Below are 21,845 nucleotides of genomic sequence, written 5' to 3'. Positions count from 1 at the left end.
TGAGACGTTTGTATTCCTTTTTGCCTGTTTCACTTACTGCATTTTTATATTTTCTCCTTTCATCAATTAAATTCAATATTTCTTCTGTTACCCAAGGATTTCTACTAGCCCTCTTCTTTTTACCTACTCGATCCTCTGCTGCCTTCACTACTTCATCCCTCAAAGCTACCCATTCTTCTTCTACTGTATTTATTTCCCCCATTCCTGTCAATTGCTCCCTTATGCTCTCCCTGAATCTCTGTACAACCTCTGGTTCTTTTAGTTTATCCAGGTCCCATCTCCTTAAATTCCCACCTTTTTGCAGTTTCTTCAGTTTTAGTCTACAGGTCATAACCAATAGACTGTGGTCAGAGTCCACATCTGCCCCTGGAAATGTCTTACAATTTAAAACCTGGTTCCTAAATCTCTGTCTTACCATTATATAATCTATCTGATACCTTTTAGTATCTCCAGGGTTCTTCCATGTATACAACCTTCTTTCATGATTCTTAAACCAAGTGTTAGTTATGATTATGTTATGCTCTGTGCAAAATTCTACCAGGCGGCTTCCTCTTTCATTTCTGTCCCCCAATCCATATTCACCTACTATGTTTCCTTCTCTCCCTTTTCCTACACTCGAATTCCAGTCACCCATGACTATTAAATTTTCGTCTCCCTTCACAATCTGAATAATTTCTTTTATTTCATCATACATTTCTTCAATTTCTTCGTCATCTGCAGAGCTAGTTGGCATATAAACTTGTACTACTGTAGTAGGTGTGGGCTTCGTATCTATCTTGGCCACAATAATGCGTTCACTATGCTGTTTGTAGTAGCTTACGCGCATTCCTATTTTCCTATTCATTATTAAATCTACTCCTGCATTACCCCTATTTGATTTTGTGTTTATAACCCTGTAGTCACCTGACCAGAAGTCTTGTTCCTCCTGCCACCGAACTTCACTAATTCCCACTATATCTAACTTCAACCTATCCATTTCCCTTTTTAAATTTTCTAACCTACCTGCCCGATTAAGGGATCTGACATTCCACGCTCCGATCCGTAGAACGCCAGTTTTCTTTCTCCTGATAACGACATCCTCTTGAATAGTCCCCGCCCGGAGATCCGAATGGGGGACTATTTTACCTCCGGAATATTTTACCCAAGAGGACGCCATCATCATGTAATCATACAGTAAAGCTGCATGCCCTCGGGAAAAATTACGGCTGTAGTTTCCCCTTGCTTTCAGCCGTTCGCAGTACCGGCACGGCAATGCCGTTTTGGTTATTCTTACAAGGCCAGCTCAGTCAATCATCCAGACTGTTGCCCTTGCAACTACTGAAAAGGCTGCTGCCCCTCTTCAGGAACCACACGTTTGTCTGGCCTCTCAACAGATACCCCTCCGTTGTGGTTGCACCTACGGTACGGCTATCTGTATCGCTGAGGCACGCAAGCCTCTCCACCAACGGCAAGGTCCATGGTTCAAATTTAAAAATTAATCTAGTAACCACCCAGATAACTGAAAATAAATCACTCCTGTTTTAAGCTCATTAAAATAATTCATAAATGAAGGATGTACTCGTCTGTCCTGCTGCGAGAACAGAAAGACTGCCTCATTGACATCCTAATCAATACTTCAAAGAAATTCTCAATACAGTCAAAGTCAATAAATACTGTGTGTACCAAACTACTTTGGTCCTTCGCTTTAAGTATGTCATGTGCAAAATATGTTAGTTAGTTTTACATGACCAATGTTTTCAGAATGTACGCTGGTTGGCAGACGAGGTCATTCTCTTTGAAGTACCTCATTATGTTTAAGTTCAGACTGTCCTACAGCAGATGGATGTCAATGAAACTGAACAATAGTTTTGTGCATCACTTCTGCCGCTCATCTTGTCGATGTGCATGACGTGTGTTTTCTTCCAGCCACTGGGGACAGTCATCATCCCCCTTCCTGCAGATTTGTGATACATTATGCTTAAAAGAGAGACTGACTCAGCCACAGAATTCTTCATATAATTTTATAAGGGGTCTATTGGGTCCTGGAACTTCATTCAATAGTTAAGAAACATTTGGAAACAAGAGTTCCACATTTATGCTTTTGGTTTACTACCCTCTATTTCAATTCCTGTATCATCCATGAGTTCCTGGACACTAACTATGGTGCTGCTTACAACCTTTACATATGACCAGAATTGCATTGGATTTTTCAAGATTCTGTAGCGATAGTCATGGAAGTTTTCCCTCGTAGCCCCGTTAACAAGGAAATGTGCGTTATTCAGCATCCGTCTGTCTGTAGCCTAACATTCTGTTTTACATCTGCTGTTCAACAAATATAGATCTACATCTACGATCATAATCTGCATGATACTGTATGATGTACTTTCCATTCCACTCGCAAATAGAGCGAGGGAAAAACGACTATCTATGTGCCAAGTAGCATATGTTTCTTTAGGTTTACATAAATTGTATACCATGAAGGATCTCCTCCATCACATGCTGTTGTACTATTTGTTGCCATGAGATGTAATATACTTCCCTCATTGAGCGGGCTTCTGTAGTACTTGTTCCAAATAATTTTCGGAGAAAGCAATTAGTATTGTTTCAAAGTTTTTCTGTCATGTCAACTCCTTACAAAATTGTAATTTTCCCAACTGATTGCTGGATGATTAAAGTCTCCTGCTATGATTACAGTATGACTGGGAAATGTATGTAATACTGAGGTGAGGGGATGGTTCTGGTGGGCAACAGAGCAACTCCTAAGCTTACACTCACCCTTGAATCTGACTCTTGCCCACGCCATCTTGAATGCAGCATCAGTTTTTATCTCAGTGAAATTTCTTGCCTACTGTGATGAATACACCACCTCAATTTACCACTAACCTATCCTTTCGATATACACTTTGATTTACCCTGAAACTCATACTGCTGTGCATTAACAGCTGATCACTAAGATTGTAATTGTCTTTTTCTGAGGGGGACATTTCTTCAGGTCTTAGACTAAAACTTCAAGGCCTCCTATAGCTATCATTATCTTAAACTGGATCAGTAATCAAATTGAAATAATAATAATAATTATTATAATAATAGTAGTTAACAATAGCTTGTGTGCACCCTGCATCCAATCAGCAACTTGTGTAGCAGCCTCTGATGTGTAGCACACCCCTTATCAATTTAGGAAAACTCTACAGTTCTCAATCTGCTGGCCCAAGTGTTGGAAGTCTCAGCCTAACTTGTTGCATAACCATTGAAATCTCTGGTTCAAACCTAGCACTCAGCTAAGAATCAGATGGCAGCAATCAGTTCTGAGGGCAGCGCTGCATATTGTCAATGCAGTTCCATGAACAGGATGTGTCTTCTCACTTCTATCTGCTGGTCGCTAGAATGACCAAAGTACAACCTTGGAATTGACAAGTAATGATAGATTCAGTATTTCCTGGAAAGGAGTCAGTATCCCTGGGAGAGGATAGTGCATAAGGCACTTTGGTGAATCTTGTATGTTTCTCTCTCTGTCAAAAGCCAACCCAGAAAACCCCTTAAAGCAGCTTCCAGTCAACTGACAGCAGTTAGAACAATTTCCATATATTTAGAAATATTAACTGGCTGAGTCTGGGCCTGTTAATAGCGTTTACTATGGGGCTGCAGTGTCTCTCTTGCAATATTTTTTTTCTGTTTAGCAAATAAATTACTTAAAATTAGGGGTGCAGCTTCACTTTTAACTTTTGGATCTGTTGCACTTCAAAAATTAGAAGTTCTGTTTAAGAACTGAAGTGTTTTCAGCTGGTATTTGATTTGTTTTATGATGATAAAGAAATTGTAATCAAATTTTCTGATTCTTTCAAGCTGTTGGAACTTTCTGTCTCAAACTTCTGTTTTGTCATAATTATGCTCACTAATCGACCCATATAACAAGGTTTGAAAAAAGCAGACCTTTATGACTGCTACAGGCAGTATGTACTGTTATTGAGAGGAAAAATGAATGGAATGCAATTTGATATTTATAGTAGCAGAAAAAAAGTATAAACATATTCAAATTATGTAAGTACCTACACTCCAAGTGCTTCTGATAAAATCTGTAGAATGCACAACTGTAGCTTGCAGCTATTGATATACTATGAAATATGTTGTACACCTCACTCAATCTTCTGAAATTCCTCAAAACAGGTTCTTTAATTAAAATAGATGTAAACTGAAATTATGATTGTTCAAGTTAGGATGCTACTACCAAAGTTTATAGAATGCTTAAAGTGTGGTTTACAACCGATGAATTACATATTCTGATACAAACAGTTATAGTTAGTGTGGTTAAGGCATTAACACCATGTTCAGTTTGTACATAAAAAATGTTAGGCTCTTGATATTCGAAGCAAACTTATCTGCCACACGTGATCTCATCACAAAGAAAAACTGGAAGTGGATTTAAGTATATTGAAGAAGATAAAGTGGTGACTGTAAATTTATTTACTGCAACAACCTAATGAGGTTTTGGAAAGAATCCACATAATGAGGAAAGAGATACACCTACGTCAGACAATGTGTGTGTCTGTCATCAGGGCAACCAAACCTAAATATTTTGTGACACTCCTAAAATGAGTTGTTGTCATCTTACAGCCCTTATCTAGTCTTGTGCAATTCCTTTCTCTTTACAAAAGTAAACAAAATGTTCAGCCGACATGGTTTTGACCCTCTCAAAAGTGATGGTGTTTGCTTGGATAAAAATATCTAGGTTAATATCTTAGGAAGGTATATTGTGATTTTGAGAGGACCAGTAAACATATGTGAAGGAGAGGACTTAATGGTTTGCTGTTAAGGTTTTGGAGAACCAGTAATTTGCGTTACTTTCTCAGAACATTCATTGTAATTGTTGTTTTAATTGTTGTACATTTAAGTGTTAAAATACTTTATACGGCTATTCTTACATCAGCAACTTTCTTACTTCCAAACAGACATTCGACTCAGTTGACGGAAATGAAGTTGGCAGCCGAGTACCACTCAGCCGCAAGGCATACAGATCGTTTGATGATCATTCAGATGACAGTGAGACATCCAGTGTGTGTTCAGAGCGATCTCTTGATTGCTACAGGAGGTCTGGTGATGTAAGTTTTATATTTGTAAGTTTTATATTTTTCTGCTCGTCTTTCGTAGCATTTGAAGGAAAATGTCTGTTTCAATTGTCAGCTTTAAAGAATTATTAAGAGTAACCTTTTAGTAGTACCAGTATTTACAAAATATATTCAAAATATTCTGTACTTAATTATTGTATGAGAGTTCAGTGAGAGTGGGAAAAGGGAGAACAGGATGACTAACACAGAAAAATGATCTAAAACTAGGAAGTGGAGTATCTCCATTGCTTTTCATTGTGATGATGGATAATATATGTAATGTCACAAGTGACAATAGGGATAGGTGAGAGAATAACAACAAAATTGTTTGCTGAAAATTTAATGGTTCTGGGGACCAATTAGAAGGAATTGCAGAAGCAAGTAAACCACCCATCTGCAGGAGACTGTACTTTAACTATGTAAAACGTAGAAACTTGGGCTTATAGCACTATCTATTATGATTTTTATAGTACCACTACACCCTAGAGTCAGTTGCTTCACTCTGAAAGTGGCCATTTGTCTATGGCAACTATCCTAAGTTGACTGGGGTTGCCTACACCCAAGGGTGTCAAGTTAGATCGAGTCTGCGAAATTTAAATGCATTTTATTTCAAGTATGTGCACTTTGTTTTATCATGTCTTCTCCCCTTCTTTTCTTTACAATAGATGTTCTGTTCTAATAATGAGATGGTGTGTAATTTGCAAACTCGACGTATATGTGATAGGTTACTTGAAGTGTACAAAAATCATTAATCTGTGACAGCTCTAAGCACTATGGGACTTACATTAATCTGTGATGAGTGTGCATGTTAAAGCTATGCAAATTTGACTGAAATTCTTTCATTTCATTATAATGAACAGGTTTCTTCTATTTTCTAATCAAAATCACTTGAATATTGTTCTTAAACAATAAAAACTTTGCTTATTTTGATGGTAACAGCTTTTTCACTTCTTCACGATAGGCATACCTTTCATTTTTCAGAATAAATATGCTTCTTTATGTAGTTGATAGTGACTGGGCCAAACATCTCACGAAATAAGCATCAAACGAAAAAAACTACAAAGAATGAAACTCGTCTAGCTTGAAGGGGGAAACCAGATGGCACTATGGTTGGCCCGTTAGATGGTGCTGCCATAGGTAAAACGGATATCAACTGCGTTTTTTTCAATAGGAGCCCCCATTTTTTATTACATATTTGTGTAATACGTAAAGAAATATGAATGTTTTAGTTGAACCACTTTTTTCGCTTTGTGATAGATAGCGCTGTAATAGTCACAAACCTATAAGTACGTGGTACCACGTAACATTCCGCCAATGCGGACGGCATTTGCTTCATGATACATTACCCGTGTTAAAATGGACTGTTTACCAATTGCGGAAAACGTCAATATTGTGTTGATGTATGGTTATTGTGATCAAAATGCCCAACGGGCGTGTGCTATGTATGCTGCTCGGTATCCTGGACAACATCATCGAAGTGTCCTGACTGTTCGCTGGATAGTTACGTTATTTAAGGAAACAGGAAGTGTTTAGCCACATGTGAAACATCAACCACGACCTGCAACAAATGATGATGCTCAAATAGGTGTTTTAGCTGCTGTCACGGCTAATCCATACATCAGTAGCAGACAAATTGCGCGAGAATCGGGAATCTCAAAAACATCGGTGTTGAGAATGCTACATCAACATTGATTGCACCCATACTATATTTCTATACACCAGGCATTGCATGGTGATGACTTTGAACGTCGTGTACAGTTCTTCCACTGGCCACAAGAGAAATTACGGGATGATGACAGATTTTTTGCACGCGTTCTATTTAGCGACGAAGCGTCATTCACCAACAGCGGTAATGTAAACCGGCATAATATGCACTACTGAGCAATGGAAAATCCACGATGGGTACGACAAGTGGAACATCAGCGATCTTGGCGGATTAGTGTATGGTGCGGCATTATTGGAGGAAGGATAATTGGCCCCCATTTTATCGATGGCAATCTAAATAGTGCAATGTATGCTGATTTCCTACGTAATGTTCTACCGATGTTTCTACAAGATGTTTCACTGCATGACAGATTGGCGATGTACTTCCAACATGATGTATGTCCAGCACATAGCCCATGTGCAGTTGAAGTGGTACTGAATAGATAGCCCATGTGCAGTTGAAGTGGTACTGAATAGCATATTTCATGACAGGTGGATTGGTCGTCGAAGCACCATACCATGGCCCGCACAATTACCAGATCTGACGTCCCCAGATTTCTTTCTGTGGCGAAAGTTGAAGGATATTTGCTATCGTGATCCACCGACAGTGCCTGACAACATGCATCAGCGCATTGTCAATGCATGTGCGAACAGTACGGAAGGCGTACTACTCGCTGTTGAGAGGAATGTCGTTACACGTATTGCCAAATGCATTGAGGTTGACAGACATCATTTTGAGCATTTATTGCATTAATGTGGTATGTACAGGTAATCACGCTGTAACAGCATGCGTTCTCAGAAATGATAAGTTCACAAAGGTACATGTATCACATTGGAACAACCGAAATAAAATGTTCAAATGTACCTATGTTCTGTATTTTAATTTCAAAAACCTACCTGTTACCAACTGTTTGTCTAAAATTGTGAGCCATATGTTTGTGATTATTACAGCACCATCTATCACAAAGCGAAAAAGTGGTCCAACTAAAACATTCATATTTCCTTACGTACTACACGAATATGTGATAAAAAATGGGGTTTCCTATTTAAAAAAATGCAGTTTGATATCCATTTGACCAATGGCAGCGCCATCTAGCGGGCCAACCATAGCGCCATCTGGTTTCCCCATTCAGTTTTGTTCTTTGTAGTTTTTTCATTTGACGCTTATTTCATGATATATTTGGCCCGGTCATGATCAGTGGACCACCCTGTATATCTCTAACTTCAGGAAACTCAGTTAAATTTTTGGCCATTTACATGATTTCTTTTAAAGAACCTTTAATGTTTTCAATTTTTTGTTGTTTTTTTTCTTATTTTTTGATTATATAACCCATATAACTTCAAAAAGTGAGTTTTTTGAGCAGCTATAAAAGTTTTCAAGTGAAGTTGTTCAGTAGATTATTTGTTATAACAGTTTTTGTCATTGGAGTGCGATCCCCCCACCCACTACTTCCATGCCCCAATGTGTCAAGCATGTTGCTCCATAAAAGCGTATCAAGTAAGGGTTACAATAATTAGATTGATTTTTTTACTTGTTTTCTGTTCTTTTTATGATGACAGCAGGGTTTAATTGTGCTCTCTACAGAAATCTAATTTGTTTTTGTTTTTGGAGTATTTGGGTCGAAGCGAGCTTCGAGGTGTGATGGAGATCCAGTTTTTACCACCATAAACAGTTTGTTAACATTGTAGTTTTATCATCATTTTGACACTACTTTTTTTTATTATTTTTTGTTTATAGTATCACCTTTTGGTACTCAGTGTCACGAGACACTTAACAGGGTTGTATCTTCCATCATAACACACTACCACTACACCACCAGCAGTGTCACTGCCATTAATCATTACTGCTTTGAAGGTATTTGTAATGATCAGATTTATAACATTGAACACAATTGAATTAATTTAAATTTGTTGATCATCACACTTTTGAATAGTACTTGTGGAACTGTTGTCCCAAACATTTGCTGTGCTGTCATGTGAGTAGTTGACATTCCCTTTGATGGGTGTTTATGCCTGTAATATCTCTCTTCTCCCACATCAGTCTCTTCTTCTCACTGTGTAACTGCTCTTCTGCGTAATAAAGACTTTTTATATTCTCCTGCCATATATTTGCTCATTCTTTGCACATAATCATGTCCCCACAAATGTACTTTATAAGTGGTTTCCCAAATATTATGTTTGAAATTTTTATATGTGGTGACTCTTTTCTTGTGAACAAGTGTTTCCTGTTGCCCTACAAGTTCTTTCTCATTTACCTTGATTTTGTTTATTTCTCATTTTGATTTTGTATTAAGCATCTAGTACTGTTGTTTAGCAATCATGTCCTTTGATTCCATATATTTCCTTATTTCATTGATGAGTGCCTATATTTCATCAGTAATTCGTGTCTTAGCCACCTCTGCCTTCAATGTTTCTAAGCTTGCCTTACCAGTGTTTGTAATTCAACTATCTGAATACTTGGCATTGCCTGCATACTCCATCTCTCTATCCATCTCCTCCTACACCCGTCTCTGCCTATCTACTCCTTCCTTCTATCTCTGTCCATCTGCTACCCCTCTCTTCTGTCCGTCTCCTCCCCACCTCTTCTGTCCGTCTCCTCCCCACCTCTTCTGTCCGTCTCCTCCCCACCTGTTCTGTCCATCTCCTCCCCACCTCTTCTGTCCGTCTCCTCCCCACCTCTTCTGTCCGTCTCCTCCCCACCTCTTCTGTCCGTCTCCTCCCCACCTCTTCTGTCCGTCTCCTCCCCACCTCTTCTGTCCGTCTCCTCCCCACCTCTTCTGTCCGTCTCCTCCCCACCTCTTCTGTCCGTCTCCTCCCCACCTCTTCTGTCCGTCTCCTCCCCACCTCTTCTGTCCGTCTCCTCCCCACCTCTTCTGTCCGTCTCCTCCCCACCTCTTCTGTCCGTCTCCTCCCCACCTCTTCTGTCCGTCTCCTCCCCACCTCTTCTGTCCGTCTCCTCCCACCTCTGTCTGTGTGCTCTTCCCCCCCTCTGTCTGTGTGCTCCTCCCCCGCTCTGTCTGTGTGCTCCTCCCCCCCCCCTCTGGCTGTGTGCTCCACCCCTCTGTCTGTGTGCTCCACCCCTCTGTCTGTGTGCTCCACCCCTCTTTCTGTGTGCTCCCCCCCTGTCTGTGTGCTCCTCTCCCCCTGTCTGTGTGCTCCTCTCCCCCTGTCTGTGCGCTCCTCCCCCCTCTGTCTGTGCGCTCCCCCCCCCTCTGTGCGCACCCCCCCTCTGTCTGTGCGCTCCTCCCCCCCCCTGTCTGTGCGCTCCTCCCCTCCCCCCTCTGTCTGTGCGCTCCTCCCCTCCCCCCTCTGTCTGTGCGCTCCTCCCCTCCCCCCTCTGTCTGTGCGCTCCTCCCCTCCCCCCTCTGTCTGTGCGCTCCTCCCCTCCCCCCTCAGTCTGTGCGCTCCTCCCCTCCCCCCGCTGTCTGTGCGCTCCTCCCCTCCCCCCTCTGTCTGTGCGCTCCTCCCCTCCCCCCTCTGTCTGTGCGCTCCTCCCCTCCCCCCTCTGTCTGTGCGCTCCTCCCCTCCCCCCTCTGTCTGTGCGCTCCTCCCCTCCCCCCTCTGTCTGTGCGCTCCTCCCCTCCCCCCTCTGTATGTGCGCTCCTCCCCTCCCCCCTCTGTCTGTGCGCTCCTCCCCTCCCACCTCTGTCTGTGCGCTCCTCCCCTCCCCCCTCTGTCTGTGCGCTCCGCCCCTCCCCCCTCTGTCTGTGCGCTCCTCCCCTCCCCCCTCTGTCTGTGCGCCCCTCCCCTCCCCCCTCTGACTGTGCGCCCCTCCCCTCCCCCCTCTGTCGGTCTGCTCCTCCCCTCCCCCCACTGTCGGTCTGCTCCTCCCCCCCCCCCACTGGCGGTCTGCTCCCTCCCCCCTCTGTCGGTCTGCTCCTCCCCCCCACTGTCGGTCTGCTCCCCCCCCCTCCACTGTCGGTCTGCTCCTCCCCCCGTCTGTCTGCTTCTCTCCCATTTCATTCCATTTCCTCTTCTTCCTGTGTTTGTCTGTCTGGTTCCCCCCCCCTCCCTCCCTCCCCCGTATCTCCTACTCAATATCTGTCCACTACCTCCGCTATCCTTTCCCTGTTCATCTCCTCGTCTGCCCTCTTTCTGTTCATTTCTTCTTCCTCCCCCTCTCTTTCTCCATTTCCTCCTCCCTCTCTCTATACCTATATCTTCCTCCCTCTGTTTCTGTCCCTCTCCTCATCTTTCCTTTCTCTGTCCATCCCCCCCCCCCCCCCCCTCTGCTTTCCATTATTTACGTTCCCTTATCTCTGTCCATCTCCTCCACTCCTCATATCCCTCCATGGTATCACCCTCTTCTCAATAGGAGGCTGGTGGATTTTACTCCCGCAGTATCTCTTTCTAGATCGTAATTAATGTGTGTACCAAATTTGGTTGAAATTGTTCCAGGGGTTTAGGATGAGCCTTTTACCTGTAGCATTGCCCACATATGCACATATTAAATATGTTTAACATATATTTAATGTATTTTACATGTATTTATACACATATTGAGAATTTCACCCTGCAGATCAATTTTCATGCAGCTCAATAAATAGTGTCCAGGAATTTGTCTCCGTTAACTGTCATCATCATTAATATTTTTACATTATTACCATATGTATTGTTTTACAAGTAACATTCTGAGAACATGTCTGTAGAACCATCTTCCATGGCACACAGTTTTTTTAAATCCATTGATGATGCCACAACTTTAAGTGTCACAATTTTAAAATTTGACAGAAATAATAAAAAAGACCCATTTGAGTATACTTGTGTAATTAATTGTCTCAAAATAAACATGAACTTAAATGTGTTTCTCACTGGGACATGGAGACAAAATATTATAATGTGTTTTAACATGTTACAGTTGGTACACTTTTTTGTTTCTTTTCCCTGTAGAACATATCGGACATCATAAACAACTGTGCCAGCACACACTGGAATGAGCGTAAGGATGTGCTGGTCTCATTGCAAGCATATTTCCAAAATGAAAACAGACTAAGACGCGTTAAACTCCAATGAGTAACTGAAATTTTTACCAAAATGTTCATGGACTCCCATACAAAAGTAAGTTTAGACATATTAATATTTAACTTTGTCTTTCTTTTCAACAATAAAGGTTGATTTAAATTTTATTTTATTTAGACTTAGAATTGATGTTTTGAACAATTGTATTTTTGTTGTATCCATGTTCAATTCAAAACACTTTGTTTATACTAACTGCTTTCTTTTAAGTTGTATTTATGAACTGAGTTAGATTGCATCTTGTGTGTATAGTCAGGTGACAGGAATAATGTCCCTTGACACTACCCACACTTGGAGCGCATCGTGTGGGGGGAGCCTAGGAATTTGTAAATATGAGGATCCAATCTCATTAACTCTTATATAATGTACAATGCTATTTCGAGGAAGAAAGGGATGATGATGGACCATTTACACTGTCTTCAGAAGTCATAGAATGAGTAGCTGCTGCTCTGAAAACTGAAGCGACCTCTGTAAGGATAAAAATGAGGGAGAGAGTACTGGAGATCTGGAGGAACCAACTGCTGCTATTTTGACTCCATGGTAGTGCATGCTGCTAAAACAGTAGAACTGGATAATGTTAAGGAGGGTGCACTTCAGGGACCTGTGAGACTATTACATGCAGAAAGAATATCCTACCCAGAAGAAGCTGCTTCTCTCACTACAAGGCAGCGAGTTGAGTTGTTTTCCAGAGAAAAAACTCAGCCTTTTAGTGATACTAAAAAAGTAGTGCAGACATTAAAAAATCATTTGATTGGACAAAATGTTGGTAAGTGCTGGTCGTTCCCTACTGACTCTGTGGAATTATGATATCACATGAGGAACGATGAAAGCTCCAGTTGGAAAAGGCAGTCAGCTCAATCTTTTACATGCTGGAGCAATTGGTGGGTTTGTTCCAAATGCTTTTATTATCCTCCACAGTTTTTTACATCAAAGAAATCGGGGGGGACTAGCGCATATAAATGTCGGCAAAAAAATTTAAAGAGTGGTTCTTCCAAAAATAAGAACTTCCTGTAATATAATGCACCATACCACTTAGTGCAGTTAAGTAGAGCCCCTACATGCTGCAGCATCAGGAAGAATGACATTATGGATGGGCTAGGAAGAACTGCAAAGATTCACTTGATAGGGAAATGAAGAAGTCAGAACTGCTGTCATTCTTGAAAGAGCATAAATCACGTAATACCGTTTATGAAATTGACAAAATTACTGAATACAATGGTCATATGTTCCAACTTCCACCTTAGTACTGCCGTTTCAATGCAAATAGAACTTGTGTCACCTCAGTTGAAATCATATGTTGCAGACTAAAATAAAACTCTTAAAATTAAAAGATGTCGAATTTTCTGCGTGTGAAGTATTGGGCAGTATCACGATCATAAAGTGAAACAATACTGTCTAACATATGTGGTACATCTGGGAAGAGGCATGACAACAAGAAGGTGCTCTGTAACAAAGAGTGGAAGAGGTTATAATAAGATTAGGGGATGATAGCAGCAGCAGTGAAGATGGGGACAATGACATAGGAGATGTGGATAATGATGACACTCTTTGAAGACTGTGGAGAGTGCCCTTTTACATAGCTGTGGGTAAGAGATGAATCTATGCATTCAAATACTGAAACATTGTAATCTTTACTTTTCCACAGCATATATTTCCAAACTTTCTCTTTATAACAACAAAGAGAGTATGTTTTGATCCTCTGAGGTTATTAGCATTTTTTTTTTTTTTTTTTTTTATTTTTTTTTTCCCCACACTTCACTAGTATCGTATTGTAACAAACCTACAATTATCTGGTGTGATATTCAGTCAGACGACTGACATGGTGTAACAACAAACAGCCGCATAATAGCATTCGCAACATTTCCGTTGGCTGTCACAGATTTTCTTTCAGTGACCCAGTTATACCTCTACAGTTCCCAAGCAGTCTTACCTCAATTTATGGTGGAGAGTACTTTGGTATCACTATAATTTGCATACTTTCATGTTCCATTTGCAAATTATGCACAAATGGATGATTATTGGTAAGCCTCTGTATGAGTTTGCATTTCTCCGCCATTCCTGGCACAGTCATTTTGCGGTGTGTGTGTGTGTGTGTGTGTGTGTGTTTGTTTGTGTGTGTGTGTGTGTGTGTGTGTGTGTGTGAGAGAGAGAGAGAGAGAGAGAGAGAGAGAGAGAGAGAGAGAGAGAGAAGAAAAGAAAAGAAGTTTGTGCTGGGGGAAGGAGGGAGGGGGGTCAGAAAAGGAGAAAGGATTATGTAGGTGATCTGGTGGATAGAAGGCTTCTTAGGGAATAAGGAAGGGGATAGTCAGGTGGACAACAAGGAATAATTAAGGCTGAGTCCAGGGAACGAAGGAATTAGTGGTGTATATGGAGGGGGACTGCTCATCATTACAGAGAAACAAACAAATGAACACTCTCACCCTTCCCTACTACTGGGTTCCACCCAGAACTGGAGCTAATGAATCTGTTCTCCACCAAGATTTTGCATACTTCTTGTCACACTCTGAAGTAATAACCCCTACCACTGTCTGATATTCCAACATGCACACAATGGACACGACATCCTTTTCTTCCCAACTCCAATCTTGTTCCCAATCCCTCTGTATCAGGCTCATATCCTTTCAATAAACTTGCATCCAAAACCTATTCCTTACATCCTCCTCCCACCACCTATTCCAGTCCTGTCACAGGCATCTCCTACCCCATCAGCAGCAGGGCCACTTTTGGAAGCAGCTGTATGATCTATGAACTTAGCTGGAACCACTGTGTCACATTCTATGTGGGCATGATCACCAACTAGCTGTCTGTCTAATTGAATGGCCACTGCGAAACTGTGGTCTAGAGACAGCTGGACCACCTAGTTGCTGAGCATGCTGTCCAACACTATGTGCTTGACCTCAGGAACTGCTTTGCAGTCTCTGACTTGTGGATTCTTCCCACCAACACCAGCTTTTGTGAATAGCACACGTGAGAACTCTCCGTGCAACATATCCTCCGTCGTGCCGTTGACCTTCACTAATCCCTTTCCCTGCACCTGTCTATCCTCTTCCCAGCTCCCACTCCAGCCCTGCACACACCTTACATCCTTGCAGAACGTCTGTATAGACCTTTCCCCTTCTCTGCTTTTCACTCCCCCCCCTCCCCCCCTCTCCCTCCTCAAGCAAAATTTCCTGATGCGGCACCTAGTAGCCCACTATCCTGTCCCTACACGCTGCCACAGGCAGTACTAGCACCTTCCTCAATATGTAACGTGCTATCCCCCCCCCCCCCCCCCCCCCACACACACACACACTCACTGCTCCGCACCTCTTTTGTACCCACAACTACCTACCACAACAAATATGCAATAAGGAAAACGTGGTTCCACCTTGGACAAACACAGTTTCTCTTGTCTTACTAGCCAAGCGTGTTTTGGAGTTTTGCTATCTTCAGTTGGTTTTATTTATTATCTTATTATTAGATATTTGTATTCACAAGTCTCTTTGGTATTTGTAGTACAGCTATGATTATTGCCTTCCGTTATGTCATTTTTTGTAGATTTTGTGTTTTCGTGCTTCTGCAGGATGTCTAACTGAAGATGGAGAAACTTCACTGAAACGTGGTAGTAAAACAAGAAAAATTGTGTTTGCTGAAGGCAGAACCAAATTTCTCTCATTATATATTATGAAGCAAGTGCAGACAAAGAAAGAGATTCAACCACAAAATGATCACCACACACACTCCTTTGTCATTTATTTACTAGCTTATTGACTTTTTCTTATCACTCTGTTGACAGTTTTCATTTTATCAATTATTTGTTTCTGTTCTGCGTATAATCTTTTGTACTGATATTCTCAAACTGTGCTTTGAATTTTGCAGGTCTTCAGTATGTTTCTGGATACTCTAAATGAACTAATTCTAGCACATAAAGATGATTTACATGATTGGATATACATTCTGCTTACACGTCTCATGAATAAACTTGGTGGAGATTTGCTGGGTTCAATCCAAAATAAAATACACAAGTCATTATCTATTGTAAGGTAAGTGTTATATATTTTAAATTTGCAAAATGTGTTATCTGTTCTGTGTTGAAGTAGGTATTTGGATTTGAGTTTTACATTACTACACAAATTAACAAATTCTGTTGATGTAAGACAATAGTAGCTTTCATAATTTTGCGCTTTCATATTCAGAGCCAGCTGGGGAATCTTAGCAGCAGAAAACAAGAAAGAGGTGCAACTATTCATTTGAATTATGAAAGGGAGCTTTATATTTATGGTCCCCCCGCCCCCCACCCGTAGCAGTACACATTTTTATTAAATGTTTTATCTGTGTTTTTAGTCATGCGTTCTCTCCCTCCCTCCCTCCATAATCCTCTACAACTATATTTAGTTTTAAAATTTTCCATTATAATATTTTTAAGATGCACATGCAACTTGCCAAAGTGGTGTGAAAGTTTTAAATCTCATTTGGCTGTGTGTGCTGCTGTTTTCTAAGTTTGCTTAATATTTCTAATAATATTGTTTTTATATTTTCTTGCTTTATCCTGCAGGGAATCATTTCCACTGGAACTCCAAATGAATGCAATTATAAGGTTCCTGGTTGATCAGACTCAAACACCCAATTCTAAAGTTAAAGTAGCTGTTCTTCAATACTTGGCCCAGCTTGCATCCTATATGGATGCCTCATCCTTTAACCCAGGTGCCCGAGAAGCAGCTGCAGCTTTAGCCAAAGTAATCAGTTGGACAAATGATCAGAAATCAGCTGAAATCAGAAAAGCCGCTCGGAACGCTCTAATTGCATTATTCAACCTGAATACACCTCAGGTGACAATGATTTTGTCATCACTGTCTCCAGATTACCAGGTAAGCATACATTATCAGGAAACACTTTCACTTATACATTGTTTAATTATGTGTAGCTTGAAACTTCATGTAGATTAGCTTGTGTGGTAATTAATGGTGATAATGTTAAGATTTAGGACACTCGATGTGGAACTGATTATTACTGCAATTCTGTTCAAATTCTGCCTCTGTATGTATAGCATTATGACAAACATTTATACTTGATGCACACTATTTCTGCTATGCTGTGAGCTTTGTTTGACTTTTTTTATCACTGAGATGACTATTTTTGTGAAAACCATCAGTGAACATTGTATTAACACATTGCCAGTATAATAATGTCATGTGACGAGGGCCTCCCGTCGGGTAGACTGTTCGCCTGGTGCAAGTCTTTCAAGTTGGCGCCACTTCGGCGACTTGCGTGTCGATGCAGATGAAATAATGATGATGATTAGGACAACAGAACACCCAGTCCCTGAGCGGAGAAAACCTCCGACCCAGCCGGGAATCAAACCCGGACCCTTTGGATTGACATTCTGTCGCGCTGACCGCTCAGCTACCGGGCGCGGACATTGCCAGTTATTGTACTTTCTGTAATTTTGTGTTGTATTAAACATCTTGATTCCTGTAGTGATTCAAGCAACAATGTAGAAATCTTTTTTACCATTACATTTATATTTGGCAAGCCACAAATCATGCATGGCAGGTTTTACTTATCACTAGTATCACTTCTGCCTGCCCCACCTTGTTCACAATCAAGTGTAATATGATGTGGGAGAAGAATGAGACCCCCACCACTTGTCTGTTACCTCCAGTAATTGTTAGTTCCTGACTCCAGTGGCAATGTTGAAGTCAAAGCTCAGTGTTCTGCTCTCCCGGCCTTTTTTGTCAGCTTTCCTGACCTTGGAGCCACTACTTCTCACTCCTGTAGCTCCTCAGTTGGTATCATGAAGCTGAGTGCTCCCCATTTCAGTCCTCATACTAAGGAAAAATCCCAGCAGTACCAGAAATTGAACCCAAGTTGTCCACATAGCAGCCAGAGCTATCGAGATAGACACCAGGGCAATATGATCAACACAGTTTATAGTAGTATGTTGTGAGAATTTTCTAGAAAAACACATTACACAAAATTATTTTGTTCTGTAGTTAAAGGGGTTCAGAAAGATGTAGAAAAGTTTTTTATAAATTGCTGAGGTGAACAAGAAAGTAACGGACAGGATAAATTTTTTCTTTTGTGATTGGGGTGATTCAGTAGGGTAAGCTGTTGGTTGTAGTTTGTTGCTGTCGCACTCAGTCTTATTGTAGCATGGCAGCTATGAAATCTGTATATCTTTTATGGAGACAAGTTCTTTACTAAAGGCAGTAATCTCTAAGTTCATTACTCTTGATCAAACGCAGTCCTAAGAAATTAAACGAAAATTATGCCATCTATTTCGTAATGATATCACACATGTACACAATTTATACCTTAGAAGAACAGTGTTGTGTTTTATGCAAAACTTTAACATTTTTTGCTCGTCTCTCACTCTTTTGTTTCTTTTCATTTCCCCCTCCCTCTGCCAAATAATTGTATTTTTTCCCATTAAATAGTGAAATATTGCTGAAATGTTCAATCTAGTTTGTAATCAACTGTCCTTAACTGCCGTTGAATTCTATGTTGTACACTCCTGCCTGAAAATATAATACATATAAATTAAACAGTGGCCAGTATGTGCTTCAACATTTGGTCAGTTTTATATCCTCATGTTTCTGGCCTCACACCTTAATGAGGTCTTTGAACTTTGTTCGGATTAGAATACAGTGTGCAATTAAATGGTTTGCTAGTGTATCAATTGTCATGCGAGTGAGCTATGAACTAGTAGACAGTTCATTCAAGTCCATCACATGAAATGTGTAATAGGAGTAAAACTCAGTCACTAACAGTATCATCACTGTTGTTATCAGTAGTAGTAGAACTTTTAGTTGTAGTGGTGGTGGTGGTTCTGGTTGTAGTTGGAGGAGGATAAATAGAGTTGTAGAACTAGAGAGATGAAATTTGAATCATGTGAGAAATGTTAATGTAAGTACACTTCAACAATAGCAAAATCAAATGCAGGTTTATATGAAGTCATTTAATTGTACAGGAAACAGCAGCAAGCCCTGTAAATAGCCATGTAAGGCGCAGTAGCACGGGAAGTTCGCCCCCATCACCATCACCACATGTTCAGTCTCCAGCAACTCCACAGTCTAGGCCTTCTCTGGAGATGGATGAGGGAAGTCTCAATCCAGAAGAAGTGTACAGGTAACTAGAACCTCTTTTGTTGATATTTCTTTGTTCTTAGTCTATGGAGCCTTAATTATTATTTATTTATTCAAATCAGAAACAAAACCATACATGGTTATTACCATTAAAAACAAATGAAAGAATAACTGCTCTTTAATTTCACTCAGACTCACAAATAGATCTTCTTCCATGCAAGGTGCAGACCACAGTAGGTAATCCAGTAGATGCTCCAAGTTCTGTGGTAATTGCAAAAGGTAGTAAAGGAAAAAGATGGTGCATGGCTAGCCCACCATTCGTAGCTATAAATGCCTAATTTGGACTGAAAACGTTGCCAGCCGGAGTGGCCTTGCAGTTCTAGGCGCTACAGTTTGGAACCGAGCAACCGCTATGGTCGCAGGTTCGAATCCTGCCTCGGGGCATGGATGTGTGTGCTGTCCTTGGGTTAGTTAGGTTTAATTAGTTTGAAGTTCTAGGCGACTGATGACCTCAGAAGTTAAGTCGCATAGTGCTCAGAGCCATTTGATTGAAAACATTGTGTATTGATTGACCAGTACCATGTAAAGCAGCTTGTGTGCTTTGCATTAGAAATGAACAAGATTTTGAGAAGTACTATGAGAGAACTACAGACAAGTACACAACCCAGTATGGTGGTAAATGACTGAAAAACCACCAAACTTTTGGCAAGAACTTTCAACAATACTTGCTTTTGATTTATTCCTTTATTTTCTCATTCATTTCAGTACTCCCTCTTCGTCTTTACTCCTCTTCATTGAATTTCATTTTTAATGTGTGAATAATAACCACTGGTTTTGTTTCTTCTGTGATATTCATAGTGCTTAACAGAAATAAGCAAATTTTTCAATTTTACCTGTAGTCTTCAGAATATATTTTTATGATACTAGTAATAACAAGTCTCTGTGGTGAGTGTCCATTGAGATGAAGCATTGTGTAAATTAAAACTGTTTTCTGGGCTAGAAATAAATTTCCACATTTCACATAATGCAGCACTACTACACAAGATGTTGCGTTTGTAACGTGCGCGTGGGGCACACAATACTCCTTAAAGCCTGTACTATGGTAAGTTGACGGGCTTCACCTTATGAGAAAGGATTTTTGTATAGAAATTGACCGCGTGTACCTGAATGGAGGCAAATCAGACTTACACCCACTCTGTAATAACAATGATACGTCATGCAAGTCCGAAATGCAACTACACGTCAGGATGGACAAGAAACAACACAGAATATGCTACCAATTTGCTAATAATACGGTCGCCAGCCTAATTAGGCATTAACTGAGTTTCTTCCCTGTACAAGTTGATGTACGTTCATACAAAACAACACATAATAACACTGCATAATATGGTAAATTTTAGAACCAGAAAATCTACCGAACTGATAATTTCACTTTCTGTACTAATATGGATAAACCATAAATACACAACATTACACTATAATGTTTACTACAAAACTTCGTACTGTCTATTGATCTGATTAAAATCGGGCATAGGTTACCCTAGAAATAGCACTTTGGAAACACAAACACAATGTCAATTTTGATAAAGGTAAAACACTGATAAATTTTGGTTTTTTGATATTGACTTTAACTTTACTGATCAAATCAGTTTAGAACACTTCAGAACTCAAATGAATAAAAAAGGGGGGGACCCTGAAACTGTTATGATCTCTGTATACAAAAAATTTAATTACTGAAATCATTGCGTGCTCAAAATTTCCACTATATGAGTTACTACTCTTTTTATCTTATTTCCTGCTCATTTAAATACCATTATATCTGTCTCGACATAATTAAACTTCATTACTAAACCAATTTCAAAATTATCTTCCAACTTTGTCAGACCTTCGTTATCTATCTAATGGTTCATTAACAAGACAGTTCCTTAAACATCACTCTAACATAGCTAGGTCTGCAGGTAATTATTATTAACATAAACTTTAATTCTTCATTTCGGGACGCTCGGATTGCACAACATTTGGAAAGGACCCTGGCTAGGTTAGTTGTGAGGATAATTAAATGATAGGACAGTTCTGGTAAAATTTAAGTTGTTATTGAACAGTATGGAACAAAAGTAACACTGGTCCACACGAATACAGTACTAAGAGTTTCAACCTGTTCGTATCGATGCGGCGGTTGGCGGGCAGTGAGATGGCGAGGCACAGAGCACACATACAACCACAGCAATGGCTCGTGATGTATCGGCACTTTACTTCTTCATAGCGACGCAATGCTTTTCCATTTAGTGCCTATGGAATTTTGCCATGCTGTATAGGCGTCGGAATGGCATATCCGAGGCTCAATGAAACTATGTCTTCCAGGAGAGCCTCCTCGATCCGGACCGGGTTGCTCAGACCAATGCCAAACTCCAACTACTACTGCTGAGCCCGTTATGCCGTGCAGCGCCCGTGTGCATTTTCCCGCGCTCGCCTGCCATCCACCTTTTACCGCTCCCTTACAAGCCGGGTATTCACCCGAGGTTTTGCATTCTACGTATCCTAATACATTGCCTACGTATGGACCAGACGCACAATTACAACTTTAACATCTTACAACAGTTACAACATTTGTTACACTTCAATTCTATTATAATATTGCTTGAAATTTGACATAAACATTAATATTCACATCGAAAATTGTTTACTGTTTCTTTATCATAATGGCATGAAAAAGAAAAGAAATGAAATCAGAACATCGATTACACTAATTTATCGAAAAATCAGAAAAAAATTATTATATGTATAATAGTACAGCGTTGTTGTTGTTACACGTTGATATGTAAGAACTTTGGAAAGTTTGTTAAACATGTCATCCCACACTACGACCATTGTGAAACAAGAGTGGCACATTGTCAGAACAGAATTCAGGTCCCAGTTTTCCTTCAGACTCAGTTGTGCTACATTACGAATAACAGATGTAACATAGTGTGTGAGGGAAATA

At 40.4% G+C, this 21,845-nt stretch overlaps 1 pseudogene; it reads left to right on the top strand.

The window, feature by feature from the left end:
- The window catches only part of LOC126471164 (CLIP-associating protein 1-like), a 245,149-nt pseudogene that overhangs the window by 184,352 nt on the left and 38,952 nt on the right, over nucleotides 1–21,845 (top strand).

This window comes from Schistocerca serialis, chromosome 3 (genome assembly GCF_023864345.2).
Source record: "Schistocerca serialis cubense isolate TAMUIC-IGC-003099 chromosome 3, iqSchSeri2.2, whole genome shotgun sequence".
NCBI lineage: Eukaryota > Metazoa > Arthropoda > Insecta > Orthoptera > Acrididae > Schistocerca > Schistocerca serialis.
This window is presented reverse-complemented; position numbering and strand designations above follow the sequence as displayed.